Raw genomic sequence first — 14811 nt, forward strand, 5'->3', positions numbered from 1 at the left:
TGGACGGATCGAAATCAAGTGTAAGGGTTGCGGATGAAATATCGACGTCATTTGTTACCTTAGATGGATTAAAGCAGGGTGATGCACTCTCGAACCTACTGTTCAATATAGCGCTCGAGGGAGCGATTAGGAGAGCTGGTGTGCAAAGAAGCGGTACCATTATCACAATATCGCATATGCTCCTGGGATTTGCGGACGTTATCGATATTATCGGGATTGATCGCCGTGCCGTGGAAGAGGCTTTTGTGCCTTTTAAGAGGGAGACATCGAGGATTGGGCTCACGATCAATACCAGCAAAACGAAGTATATGGTCGCTGGCAATCATTAGTGGTGGTGGTAGCGAAATGGTGCTGGATGGTGAAAAATTTGAAGTGATAGAAGAATTTTTGTATCTTGGAACATTAGTGACGTGCGATAATGATGTAACCCGCGAGGTGAAAATGCGTATTGCAGCTGCAAAAGGGCTTATTACGGACTTCGTAACCAGCTCAAGTCCCGTAGTCTGCAAACGAAAACAAAACTCGCACATACTACTCTGACTCTTCCGGTGGCTTTATACGGCCATGAAACATGGACGTTAAAGGAGGCTGATCGGAGAGCTTTCGGAGTGTTTGAGCGTAAGGTGCTGCGGACAATACTCGGCGGTAAACAGGAGAACGGTATCTGGCGGCGTCGCATGAATCACGAGTTGCAACGGGTGTATTAAGGGCTGGATATTATTAAGCTTATTCAACACGGCAGACTACGGTGGGCTGGTCATGTTGTTCGTATGCCGGAAGAACGTCAAGCGAAGATAATATTTAGTAGAGAAGCCGGAAGGGGCCGCAGGCTTCGTGGAAGGCCGAGTACACGATGGCTTTTTGCAGTTGAAGAGGACCTGAGGGCGCTCAATGTTCAGGGCGACTGACTGACAATTCAAAAGCTTCGGAAAATAATGGCAATATCCCTAGAACACTTTCCAGATAAGTTTGCAGAAATAAATGCCCTAAATATGTATACAGTCATACGATAGGTTGTATTTGCCTACCATATTTCCGAAAGTACTCCTCTGATAAACCTTTAAAAACCGACCTTCTAGTGACGCGTGCAAGACAAAATAATTCCTCTTGCTGATATTTCGTTTTACGAGTGTTTGAGAATGCTCCGCATCGCTCGATGCGTCAGATATAAGCCCTTCAATTTTTGCCCAGTAATTTAAATAAAGAAGCCGGGGTTCTGCTGAACCACACCATCTTCTACTTCTTCTTGGTATTACATCCCGCATTAGAACATTACCGCCTTGCACCTTAGTATTCATTTAGCACTGCGAAGTTTCTAAGCCAAGTAACCATTTTTGCATTCGTATATCATGAGGCTAACACGATAATACTTTTATGCCCAGGGAAGTCGAGAAAATGTCCAACCCGAAAATTGCCTAGACCGGACCGGAAATCGAACCCTGGGTGGCTGGGCAGCACAATTCAAGCGAATCTGGTTGCATTCAATTCAATTGTGACTGAATCTGGTCATACATAAGTTACTATGATCTAGGTGTAACATGTGTGCTGCTCGGGCACATATTTTGTTTTTTGTGTTGATCCTATGCGAATATGTATAATGAATAATCGCTTGAATAAAAAAATATTTCATGAATTATGTCAACATATCGCTGCAACTCATAAATCTTTTGCTGCACTTATCTCGGACTCAACCAAAAAGTTTACATTTCCCTTTTTACTCCGTATCTTAAACATAAAAAAAGCTATGTACATTTCAAGCCGCATCTTGCCTGCTATTCAACCTGATCAATTACCAATTACGCTGAGAAATGTTTCTCCTAATCCCTGGGGAGGAAAACTAATTAGAGCATCGTCGTCGCGCGAAATCACTCTACTCAATTTGGCTTTATTTAGAATTTAGGAACTTGACACACGCTTCACGCAGCACACCGCACGACGTCGCTTCGAACTAATTCCGGCCATAAATTATCCTTTCCGTGAGTGGTGCAGCCTGCCTGCGGCCCTGCGGTTCTGCGTCCAGCCAAACCAACCGACCGGATGGTCCCACTTCGCTATCGTAAATAATCATCATCTGTAGATTTAGTCGCCACAGTTCACTTTTTTGGATGACCGCACACGTCCACGCTGCTAAAGCTGGTCATAGCCGGACCACGTCAGGAGGCAGTAGGGATTTCAGAGCTGATTATGATCTCGGCCGGTGTAGTGCCGTCAGTGTGCTTGGCAATTTTGGGGACCCGTCCGAGAGACCCAAGTCTGGTCAGCAGCAGCAGCAGCTCGCTAGCAGGTCTCATTAATCACCATTATCTGGGTTGCGTGGAGGATTAGAGACAATAAAGCAGAACAACTTTTTCACTTAATCGGTTAAAATTAGATTAGTCGGGGAAGTTTACCTCTAAACTTTCTATTCACTACATGGATGGCGGAGAGTGTGCCCTCTCGGAAACGATTAGTACACCAGAGGGAACCGGTTGCCAAAGTCGGTCTGGTATGTGGAACGGTACATTTCGCAGTCTTCGAAGCGGGACCGTCTCCGGTGAGGACACATATCATTCCAGACGTCCTCGTACATTGCCTGAGTGGTGGTCTTCGGAATGAAGTGTTTGGTTGAGTAGCCAAAAGTACGGTAGGTGGCTCTCTGAAAAGATAAATGACATAATTTATTCATGTTTGTTATTAAACTGCAAAAAAAAACTGTTTCCATTTAATTCGTAAAAATGTTGCTATTTTCGTGGGTTATCTCAGACACAAATTTTTGTGCATTTAGCTTTTTCTTATTTTTAATTTTTTTTCTCGGTATTTTGATTTTGTTGGAGTGTTGAAGATACTTGGTATTTTAATTTGGCAGTGCTGAACTTCCTTACGTCCCTTCCTCTCCAATTGCACATTGAGTGTGTACAGTAATGTGGTTCTTTGAATTGGTCTTGAGAATGGATTGTTTTAATTCTGATGGACAGATGGAGACGCATGGTACATTTTTTTCCTATATAAAAGTACTTTGAACTAAAATTAGTATTTGTTTTAACCGATGCTTCTCGTGCAAATTCTATCGCTTTTAATGAATTAATATCGATGAAGATAAACAAATTGGGCTTGTGTTGTAAAGTTTTGGATGATTATTTTGAGAAATAATAATCGAGTTAAATCAGTGACAGAAAATAGAATTTCGGATTCTTCTTGAAAAAGAAGAGATTTCATGCTTAGATATCCAAAGACCTAATCAAGACCTTCTCATTTTAACTACTTACCCCCACCGAGCAGCACTGACAGTCCTTAGGATATTGCTGCACGCGTTCGTCCCATCCAGAAATTTTCACCCGCGTGTCCGTATACTTGGAAATAACCGCATGATCCATCATTCTCTCGCTGGCCTGTTTATGAAGTGCCAAAAATACAATTATCTTAGCTTTTCCATCGTTCGCCATGCGCTTTCACACCAAGCGGGGGGTGAGAAAAAATCACCCCCGGAATCGAAATCGTTAATTTATGTTGTTGCATCCGCAAAATTGGCTTTTCCCCAGACCCCAGGAGTTTTTTTCGGACGATTTCCACTTACTATTGTTTGCCCTGATTGGTCTTTCTGAATGCTCCTGCTGGGCTGGTAACAACGCTGCAGCCACCAACGACTCCCTGGAAGTGAGACTTTAATTTACGCTTCAACCCCTCCCACACACCGGGAAAAACTGTCACAAAATTTACTCTCACTCACAAATTTACAATCCAATAAAAATGAATATCCGCACAGCCGAGTTAAATAAAATATTGAATTACGACCGAATTGGAGTTCCGATCGTTCGCGCACCACCGGGGCCAATTGTGACCGGACCAGCGCCAATTCCTGGACTGATTGTTTGCCAGTCGAGCTGCACCAGCTTGCCCCGGTCCGTGGTGGTGTGGACGAAGCACACTGCAATCGCGCGACCGTGGCACAGAACAAGCGCATAAAAAAAATCCAATATATTGATACGTCAATATGACATTTAATGCCAAACGCTTGGTTTTTTTTTCTCGCTGCCTGCCTTGGTTCTGCGCTTCCTGAGCGACAAAAATAACAAAGTGTGTGAAACATAAATTACGACCAAGTGCAGCAGGCAGTGCATTGCACACGAGAGAAGATGGTTCAAGATAAGCTACCCTAATAGGTAATCGAATTTTGTATTCGAAAATGAGCTAAACAAAATCAATTGAAGTACTTTTACAAATACCTAAGAAGCGATTTTGTTTTCTGAATACGAGAAATCTTTTCAAAGTTTCAAATAGCTTCCATTAAAAAAATGGTTCAAAACTTTCAATAGGAGAAGATTCTTGTCATGGCACATAACATTAATTCGATACATTTGAATTTTCTATAAGAACTTTGAAAGTACTATTGATTTTCCTATCTGTGTTAGGATACCTCGATGTTGCGTTTACGAATGTCGAATTTCGATTGTTTTTCGCGAATGAAATCGCTTAATCTAACGGGTGTGATGATACAAACATGGCGACTGTTGTTCAACACCTACAAAGAAAATCAAACATTGACTTGAAACGATAATTTCGAAAAAGCTAGTGAATCAATGAACATTGCTGTTTTGAATATCAAAAGGACCCCTCTTTGTGTTTGCAATCGTTACCTCAGGCTTCAATTATTAAATTAGATATCATGTTATCCAGTGAACTTATTCTATAACCAAACTCCCGAGATAACAAATCCTCGTAATTATTATTGAGAAAAACGGGTGAAAGAACTGCAAAAAATAAACTTCATCTGTATAATGTTGTGCCACTGGTGCACTTCAGACAACTTCCTCCATCCATGACTGGCAGAGCGATATTGTTGTGGTTGCAATGCAAGGACGAGGGCCAAGTTGGAACGATGGGGTTGTTTGGTTGGCATTGGGCACGAAATGGAAAACAAAATCGTCGATGAGGGAAAGCTGCTGTGGCACATTCTCACACATACAGCGTTACACAGGATAGAACTGACTTCACGGAACGGTTCTTTGTATGATGGAATAAAATTTCTTTATTAGGAATTATACTATCTTTTATTCACAAAATAACTTTAATTACCAAACTTTAACGTAAAAAAAAAAATTGAAAACAATTTGTTGTTAATTTTAAAATGAAATGTTGTGGAAATTTGAGTAAATTCTGAATGACTAAGCCCCGGTATACCGCACCTTCGTAATAAACACTGTAATACGCCAGAGCATGTGATTGCGGAATGCGCTGGAGAATCGAAAGTCGCGCCACCGTTGCTGTCGAAGTTTCTGATACTTGTTTGTGGATACGGAAACATGTAATTGCTAAATGTCGATAAACAATGTGCAATTTGGAAGGTTGCAAGTGAAAATGAATGTTGTTGATTTGATTATTGTGAAACACAGCTGAAGGCTATGTTGAAGGTGTACACGTTGGAGAAAACAAATATAAAGATAGAGTTTTACACTGATGATGAATTCCTGGTAACATACATCATCAGACGCTTCTACATTTTGTATCTATTAAAATTTCTAAAAGTATCTGAAAATCGACCGGTCAACAATTTTTATGCTAAGATAGACATCTGGCTCCTGATTTATTTTCATGAAGTTTGAGCAGCCGCATGACCAGTTTCATTGTAATTGATGTTATGGCAACTGCTCTTCCCATTCTGACCCCTGAATCTGGCCCAGGTCGAAATTTAAGAAGCTCAATTTCCAATGGAAACAGAGTTCTTTGAGCTCCTGATGTGTTTTCATGAGTTTGGGCAGTCGCAGGCCCAGTTTCATTATAATTGGTGGTATGCCTCATGCTCTCCCCATTTTGACCCCTGAATCCGGCGATGGTCGAAATTTCAGAATGTCAATTTCAATTGTAAACAGAGTTCTTTGTGTTCCTTATGTATTTTCATGAAGGTTGAGCAGCCGCATGCGCAGTTTCATTGTAACTGATCTTATGGCCCCTGATCTTCCTCATTTGGACCCTTGAATCTGGCCTTGGTAAGAATTTCAGAAGGTCAATGTCAAAATGAAAATGAAATTTTTGAAACTCCTGATTTGTAAAGTTTGAACAGCCACATGCCCATTTCCGCATGCATATTTCATTGTAATTGATTTTGTAGCCCATACTCTACCATTGTGGCCCCTGATTCCGGCCCTGAGTTCAATCAATTTTGCCCAACTCAAATAGTGAAACCATCGAAATCGACCAGAAATCTTTACAAATGCAGTAGCCGTTCGATAACTGCAAAATGTTTACTTTTCAGTTAACGAATGCCGTTCGATAACTGCAACGCATTCTAGACGTCAAACGGTTGTCAATCGACGTCAGATGCAATAAAAGTGCATCTAAATGTGCAGCGCAATGCAGCTGTCATTGCGTTTGACATCAGTTTGATGTTTAGCGGTCCGATAACTGCAAAACTGTTGCAACTATCGAATTGCAGTTAAAAAGCATTGCAGTTAAATGACTTGCAGTTATCGAACGTCTACTGTATATTTTTAAGATGGTTTGATGGTCAATTTGATAAATTTTGGGCTTGAACACGTCCAGAACATTGAGTCGACTTTCGTAGAAGGATACAAGACCCCCGCGCACACTTATTTTTGGCAACAGCTCGGATCTGACAAGAATTTCTGTTTGAAAATGTATCAGGGTGAAAATATAGCTTCTCCAATTGAGCACAAACGAGACCGGAAGAAATTCCGACGATCAGGTGCTAAATGTGAGCCATTTGAAAAAAAAAACCCGTTCGTTCTGGGTCTTCGAGGGTTAAAAAAATCAAAGCTTTGAGTGAGATGAACGAGATTCATAGCAACAACAACTAAATGAAAGCTAGGTCCATACTGGACAACTTTTTAATTAAAAAAAATTATCAAATTTTAAGCTTTTATTTTTTTTCAATAAGGCCGATACAAATATTTAAAATCAATTGTGTGTCCTCCCCTCGGATTTTTTTTGCCCAAAAATAATATTTTAGGGGGCAATGAAATGAAATTCGGATAATTTTGAGAATTTTCAAAACATTCTGTAACAAATCCGAGGAGTTTTTTGTTTTTTTTTTCATCTTAATATTTATTTTTTATTAACCCTTCCCCTCTTTGACCTTCCGGAGACCAATGGGACATAATGTTAATTAAATATTTGTAACGGCCTAAATTAAATAATTTTTTTTTTATATCTTTTATAGAAAAACTTTCAGCCCAAGGCTGGCTAGACTCGAATTAATAAATTTAAAAGCTAAAAAACATATTTTTGAATTTTAATTTTTTTTAATTTTTATATTTTAAAATTTAATTTAAATTTCTAAATTTTTAAATTTTTAAATGTTTCTCGGGCTTAGAATCATAGGGGCGTAACTGTATTAATCGATTTTTCTTAAGAAAAAAATCTGAAGGGTTATGTACAAGACACGACCGCCCAACGTAAACTACGTAGAACAGTTTGGTGCATTGAGGAATGTAGTCATATTTTAAGATAATTCATTCGATTACTTATGTCACTGGTTTAGAACAAAATTACCATAACTTAAAATATAAAAAAAAAGTTGGATACCGTAGTCAGGGGTGACGTCCGAGCCCTCACCGACAGTCTGGAGATCGGATAACAAAATCGTTCAAATTACCTCGACCAAACCGCGAGTCTTTCGGTTCCCCAATACTAACATTAGTGTATAAGAATCATGAAAAACTGTATGATTTCGGCTCCGTAGCGCTTCACGGCAAATGAGCCTCCCAAATAAAAGTTAGATTAAAAAAAATCGTTCAAAAAGGTCACTTATAATTCAGTTTTCTTGTTTTCAGATACATTTCTACAAGCATTCTATGTAGTTGAAACAGTGACCCATTCTCACCCCCATTTGACCCGTTGTCTCACCGACGACGGTACGATAACTTATAATTTTAACTTTAAAACCCCAGGTGGTAATAATGCTTTTCGCAATTCCAACTGTTGCATTCGACTTAGAGTCAAAATAAGTAGGGATTCAGTTTCATTCAAAATTTTCGACCACTATTCTAGTTTATTTGTAGTAATATATAGGTGGAAATAGTAAGTATGATTATTAAATAATACTATTCTGAAATAAAAATAACTCACTAGCGTTACATGGTTATGATATCCCAAGCAGCACACGTTGAGCCAACCTTGTTGCAGTAACCATATTGTGAGAGAATTCGTCATATATAAGTTACTGTGATCGATGTGCAATATGTTTGTTGCTGGGGTGTATATACTGGTGAGTGCGTGTACCACGATTAAGCGATTTTACGACAGATGCGAGACGATACGCATCGGCCCTGGACCTTACAGAAGAATCTCTGCTCTGGCTACGGACAAACAGGTGCCTCTGTTCAATGGTAGTCAGAGCATCGAGTCATCACTGGTGGAAGAATACGAGCCTTGGACCTTTGGCAGAATCTCCGCCTTTTGTTATTTGGAGTGACGAGGAATAGTTGGCAGAGAAGGATAGTCGTATTGTTGAGTCCGAAAAGAAGCGCGAGTCGATAAAACCTCGTTGCGCCAACTAGAAATCAACAAATACTAGCTATGTATCGTTTTGACTCAAATTCGAACATGACTCATATTCCGAACTTTAGCTTTTAAATGCCCATTTTAACTTTATTCGTATAATTTTCTCCACAGGAGTTTGAATTCGTTTGTTATCTTGATCCTCAGTGCGGAAAACCAATGACAGTTTTAGTTTTAGGGCGCTAAGACGCCAGTGTTCGGAATATGAGTCATATTCGTGATTTGAGTCAGAACGGTACCAAAAACCAAGCCATTCGGTTGAGATGCGCCAGAGTAGTAAACGCTGTGGACGGGAATAGGATCATTCATTTCATTTATTTAGTCTACATCTAAACAGATAACACTGAATCAACAATTTGGAACGGGAATAGGGTGTTTGTGCTATTTTATTACAATCTAACTCCCACTATCTGGCAGTGGCATTATGGATAACATATTCGTGCAACCATATAATTAATATAATTGCAAGAATCTTAGATCCGGGAGCTTAAAAGTAATAGTTCTATTGTAACCTCTATAGCCCGTTTCAATAAAGTATGCGTTCCGAAGCTATAGCCGTATAAAATAAGCAAAATAAGTCCCGCATGATTGTACCACAGAGTATCTGAAGTGCATTCAAACTTCCTGAATTAAAATTGAATTCTTTTGATTTTGGCGCATGTAAATGTTAAAAATATAATTAACAATTTGCAGTTTATCATAAAATGGCTTACCATTTTCCTAAGTTATCTTTGAATCGAACATGCTTGTTCATCTGCATTGCGATTATCGCATTATGACATTGCATTGCCGTTGCAAACAATCGATCATCCTATCCTTGCACAAACATGCGCTTGTATGTATATCGCCGACTGCGGTCACTGCTCTGGCCCTACTTTTTGTGGCAAACTGGTGCGAAGCACCGCACAAAAAGAAGAGCCCAAAAACCAACTACACTGAACGACGGCCGAATGAGACTCACGTTGCGAACGGGAAAAAGATGTGCTGCCAAAATGGTCCAATACCCTACTTTAACGTTGATAATCAAATGTTTCAATATAACTGGAAAATTGGTGGAGAGTTTCCGAGTCGATTGATATATAAATCTCAAAAATCCATCGAAAGATAAATGCGCTGTTAACCTTCTTCGGATATTAGAAAAAACTTACGAATAAGATGTTGGGGTCATATTGACCCAGAAATGTAAATGCTTATTAAACAGTCAAATTATAACCGAATTGCAAAGTTTATATACCGTTCGAAAGATAAACTCATCAATTTTGTGGCTATGTGGTGATATGCTGGTTCTGGAGACAATGGCCACCGGCAAACGACTTCCACGGGGACCTTGTCGGTCATATAAGGGGAACATAAAAATAGCTCCATATATGCCATTCGATCACTAATTCTTCATAGATTCTCTTAAAACGGTAATATATGGTCCATGAGAGGGCTTCCGATGAAAGTGGCCACTCCTGGTACATGCAAGGTGCCCCCGGGGAACCCGAAGGAGGGGACATTTCCGTTTAGCACAAAATATGTGCGTGCGGCTCTTTTCGTCATGATTTTCCACCAAACAGATGGTTATGCGCTTGAAATCGATAAGTGACCACATTGGCCTCCTGGTACATGCAAGTTCCCCCAGAGAACCCGCAGGAAGGACATTTCCGTTTTAGCATCAAAATATAGTGCGGCGGCTCTGTCGTCATGATTTTCCACAAAATAGATAATAATGCGCTTGAAATCGATAAAAGACCACATTGGCCACTCTTGGAGCCTATGAGGTGCCCCCGTGGAACCCGTAAAGTGGGACATTTCCTTTTTAACACCAAAATATGTCGTGCGATAGCTCTTTCGTCATGATTTTCCACAAAATAGATGATTATGTGCTCGAAATCGATAATTGACCACATTGGCCACTCTTGGAACCTATGAGGTGCCCTTGGGGAACCCGTAGAAAGGAATATTTCCGTTTAAACTCCAAAATATGCCATGCGGTGGCTCATTCGTCATGATTTTCCACAAAATAGATGATTATGCGCTCGAAATCGATAAGTGACCACATTGGCCACTCTTGGAGCCTATGAGGTGCCCTTGGGAAACCCGTAAAAAGGGACATTTCCGTTTTAACACCAAAATATGTCGTGTGGCGGCTCTTTTATCATGATTTTCCACCAAACAGATGGTCATATGCTTGAAATCGATAAATGATCACATTGGCCACTCCTTGTATATGCAAGGTGCCCCCGGGGAACCCGTTGGAGAGGACATTTCCGTTCTGGCACCAAAATGTGCGGTGCTGCGGCTCTTTCATCATGATTTTCCACAAAATAGATGATTATGCGCTCGAAATCGATAAGTGACCACATTGACCACTCTTGGAGCCTATGAGGTGCTCTCGGGGAATCCGTAAAAGAGGACATTTCCGTTTTAACACCAAAATATGCCGTGCGGCAGCTCTTTCGTCATGATTTTCCACAAAATAGATGATTATGCGCTTGAAATCGATAATTGACCACATTGGCCGCTCTTGAGTTCTACCAGGGGCCCCAGGAACCTGTAGAATAGGATATTTCCGTTTTAACACCGAAATATGCCGAGCGGCGACTCTTTCGGTGTGTTTTCCCACCAAAGAGATGGTTATTCACTCGAAATCAATAAGTGATCACATTGGCCACTCTTGAACCACATTGGCTACATTTGAAACCTATGAGGCTACCTCGGAGAACACGTAGAAGATGACATTTCCGTTTAACACCGAAATATGTCGTGCGGCGGCTCTTTCGTCATGATTTTCCACAAAATAGATGATTATGCGCTTGAAATCGATAAGTGACCACATTGGCCACTCTTGGAACCAATGAGATGCCCACGGGGAACCCGTAGATGGTAACATTTCCGTTTTTATACCGAAATGATTAGGTGACCACATTTTGTTGTAAGCAGCGTGAAAAAACTTTACGTGGACATCGGCCCTTAAAGACATGCCGTGCAGCGGCTCTTTCACTATAATTTTCCAGCAAATAGTTGGTAATGCTCTTGAAATCTAATATCAACCCGGGGGAACCCCAGACCCAATTTCGGTAATTGTGGAGTGCCTTGAAGAATTCATTGAGCGTGTCTGTGCACACAAAATCTAACTCACTTTTGAGGAACTTTTCCTCAACCGAATTGCTCGCAGTAAATAGCATTCGACGAAAATCCTGCCCTATGGTTTCCTATTGAAAATTGGCCAGATCGGACTATGGGCTCCGAAGTTATGGCCAAAATACTAATTTCAGCAGCTACATGGGAAAATCATTTTTCTGGCACTTATGCTCATCCGATTGGCTTGCAATAAGTTGCGTTCAGCAGAAAGTTTTAGAATGCAAATAAACAAATATGAAAAATAAGAGCTATCTACCTATTAGTGTTATATTAGACTTTTCTTATATATTTCTCAACTCTTTTGAACGAACGATAAAGGCACCATCACCACTAGGTAGATTAATCTTGTTTTTTTTCTATCAAATAGGTCATTCATTCTGAACTTAATATCTTCAACCTACAAGGTACCCGCAAGAGTCTCACAGAAAGAGAGATTTTTTTTATGTCAAAATGTTGCGTTTTCATATCATTGTCCACGGCGATCGGTGAAAACCTCAAAATTCTATGAGTCGATATTGAAGGGACCATCGACTAATGGTAATATCGAGATGCGGAATAGAAAATCCTTGGAGAGCTGTTCGAAGGAATCATCACAGTAGCCCAGAAACTATTTTTTAATTTGACTCAGTATACTCAATTTCAAATGAAGAACAATTTCAAGCGCATAACCAACTTTTTGAAGACTTATGGCCAGGGTAGACAATGATAGACGAAGATAGAGCTGCCGCAAGCGGCACAGTACGTTTGATATAGCCATGAAAATGTCCTCTCCTACGGGTTCGCAGGGCATCTCAAAGGTTCCAAGAGTAGACTATATCACTAATCAACTCCAAGCACATGACCATCTGTTTGGTAGAAAATAACAAAGAAAGAGCCACCGCACGGCATATTTTGGTGTTAAAATGGAAATGTACTCTTCTACGGGCTCCCGGGGGCACCTCATAGGTTCTAAGGGTGGACAATATGTCAATAATCGATTTCGAGGGCACATATTTGGAGGAAAATCACGACGAAAGAGCCGCCGCATGACATATGTTGGTGTAAAATGGAAATGTCATCTTCTACGTGTTCTCCGAGGGAGCCTCATAGGTTTCAAATGTAGCCAATGTGGTCACTTATCGATTTCGAGCGAACGTTCATCTGTTCGATGGGAAAACACCAAAAGAGCGCCGCCGCACGGCTTATATTGGTGTAAAAATGGAAATGTCCCCTTCTACGGGTTCCCTGGGGCCCTCTCATAGGTTCCAGGCGTTGCCAATGTGGTCACTTATCGATTTGAAGCGCATAATCATCTATTTTGTGGAAAATCATGACGAAAGATACGCCGCACGGCATATTTTGGTGCTAAAACGGAAATGTCCTCCCATACGGAATACCCGGGGGCACCTTGCTTGTACCAGGAGTGGGAAATGTGGTCATTTATCGATTTCAAGCGCATTATCATCTATTTGGTGGAGAATCATGACGACAGAGCCGCCGCACGGTATATTTTAGTGCTACAACGGAAATGTCCCCTCCTGCGGATTCCCCGGGGGCACCTTGCATATACCAGGAGTGGCCAATGTGGTCACTTATCGATTTCAGGCGCATAACCATCTGATTGGTGGAAAATCATGACAAAAGAGCCGCCGCACGGCATATTTTGGTGCTAAAACGGAAATTTCCTCTCATACGGAATACTCGGGGGCACCTTGCTTGTACCAGGAGTGGGCAATGTGGTCATTTATCGATTTCAAGCGCATAACTATCTGTTTGGTGGAAAATCATGACAAAAGAGCCGCCGCACGGCATATTTTGGTGCTAAAACGGAAATGTCCCCTCCTGCGGGTTCCCCGGGGGCACCTTGCATGTACCAGGAGTGGCCAATGTGGTCTTTTATCGATTTCAAGCGCATTATCATCTATTTGGTGGAGAATCATGACGACAGAGCCGCCGCACGGTATATTTTAGTGCTACAACGGAAATGTCCCCTCCTGCGGATTCCCCGGGGGCACCTTGCATATACCAGGAGTGGCCAATGTGGTCACTTATCGATTTCAAGCGCATAACCATCTGATTGGTGGAAAATCATGACAAAAGAGCCGCCGCACGGCATATTTTGGTGCTAAAACGGAAATGTCCCCTCCTGCGGGTTCCCCGGGGGCACCTTGCATGTACCAGGAGTGGCCAATGTGGTCTTTTATCGATTTCAAGCGCATTATCATCTATTTGGTGGAGAATCATGACGACAGAGCCGCCGCACGGTATATTTTAGTGCTACAACGGAAATGTCCCCTCCTGCGGATTCCCCGGGGGCACCTTGCATATACCAGGAGTGGCCAATGTGGTCACTTATCGATTTCAAGCGCATAACCATCTGATTGGTGGAAAATCATGACAAAAGAGCCGCCGCACGGCATATTTTGGTGCTAAAACGGAAATGTCCCCTCCTGCGGGCTCCCCGGGGGCACCTTGCATGTATCAGGAGTGGCCAATGTGGTCTTTTATCGATTTCAAGCGCATTATCATCTATTTGGTGGAGAATCATGACGACAGAGCCGCCGCACGGTATATTTTAGTGCTACAACGGAAATGTCCCCTCCTGCGAATTCCCCGGGGGCACCTTGCATATACCAGGAGTGGCCAATGTGGTCACTTATCGATTTCAAGCGCATAACCATCTGATTGGTGGAAAATCATGACAAAAGAGCCGCCGCACGGCATATTTTGGTGCTAAAACAGAAATGTCCCCTCCTCCGGTTTCATCGGGGCGCCTTGCATGCACATGGAGTGGCCAATGTGGTCAATTATTGATTTCAAGCGCATAACCATCTGTTTGGTGGAAAATCATGACGAAAGAGCCGCCGCACGGCATATTTTGGTGCTAAAACGGAAATGTCCCCTCCTGCGGGTTCCCCGGGGGCACCTTGCATGTACCAGGAGTGGCCAATGTGGTCTTTTATCGATTTCAAGCGCATTATTATCTATTTTGTGGAAAATCATGACGACAGAGGCGCCGCACGGTATATTTTGGTGCTAAAACGGAAATGTCCCTTCCTGCGGGTTCCCCGGGGGAACCTTGCATGTACCAGGAGTGGCCAATGTGGTCACTTATTGATTTCAAGCGCATAACCATCTGTTTGGTGGAAAATCATGACGAAAGAGCCGCCGCACGGCATATTTTGGTGCTAAAACGGAAATGTCCCCTCCTGC

General features: G+C 41.7%; 1 long non-coding RNA gene across 1 annotated transcript; it reads right to left on the minus strand.

Moving 5' to 3' along the window:
- Positions 1-1633: 1633 nt before the first annotated feature.
- LOC134216880 (uncharacterized) lies at positions 1634-4014 on the minus strand. Its single transcript, XR_009980860.1, has 4 exons — positions 3554-4014; positions 3246-3368; positions 2391-2635; positions 1634-2304 (listed from the first exon to the last, which is right to left on the minus strand). It is a non-coding gene; the product is annotated as an uncharacterized LOC134216880 (long non-coding RNA).
- Between the last annotated feature and the right edge of the window lie 10797 nt (positions 4015-14811).

This window comes from Armigeres subalbatus, chromosome 2 (assembly GCF_024139115.2).
Source record: "Armigeres subalbatus isolate Guangzhou_Male chromosome 2, GZ_Asu_2, whole genome shotgun sequence".
In the NCBI taxonomy this organism is placed as follows: domain Eukaryota; kingdom Metazoa; phylum Arthropoda; class Insecta; order Diptera; family Culicidae; genus Armigeres; species Armigeres subalbatus.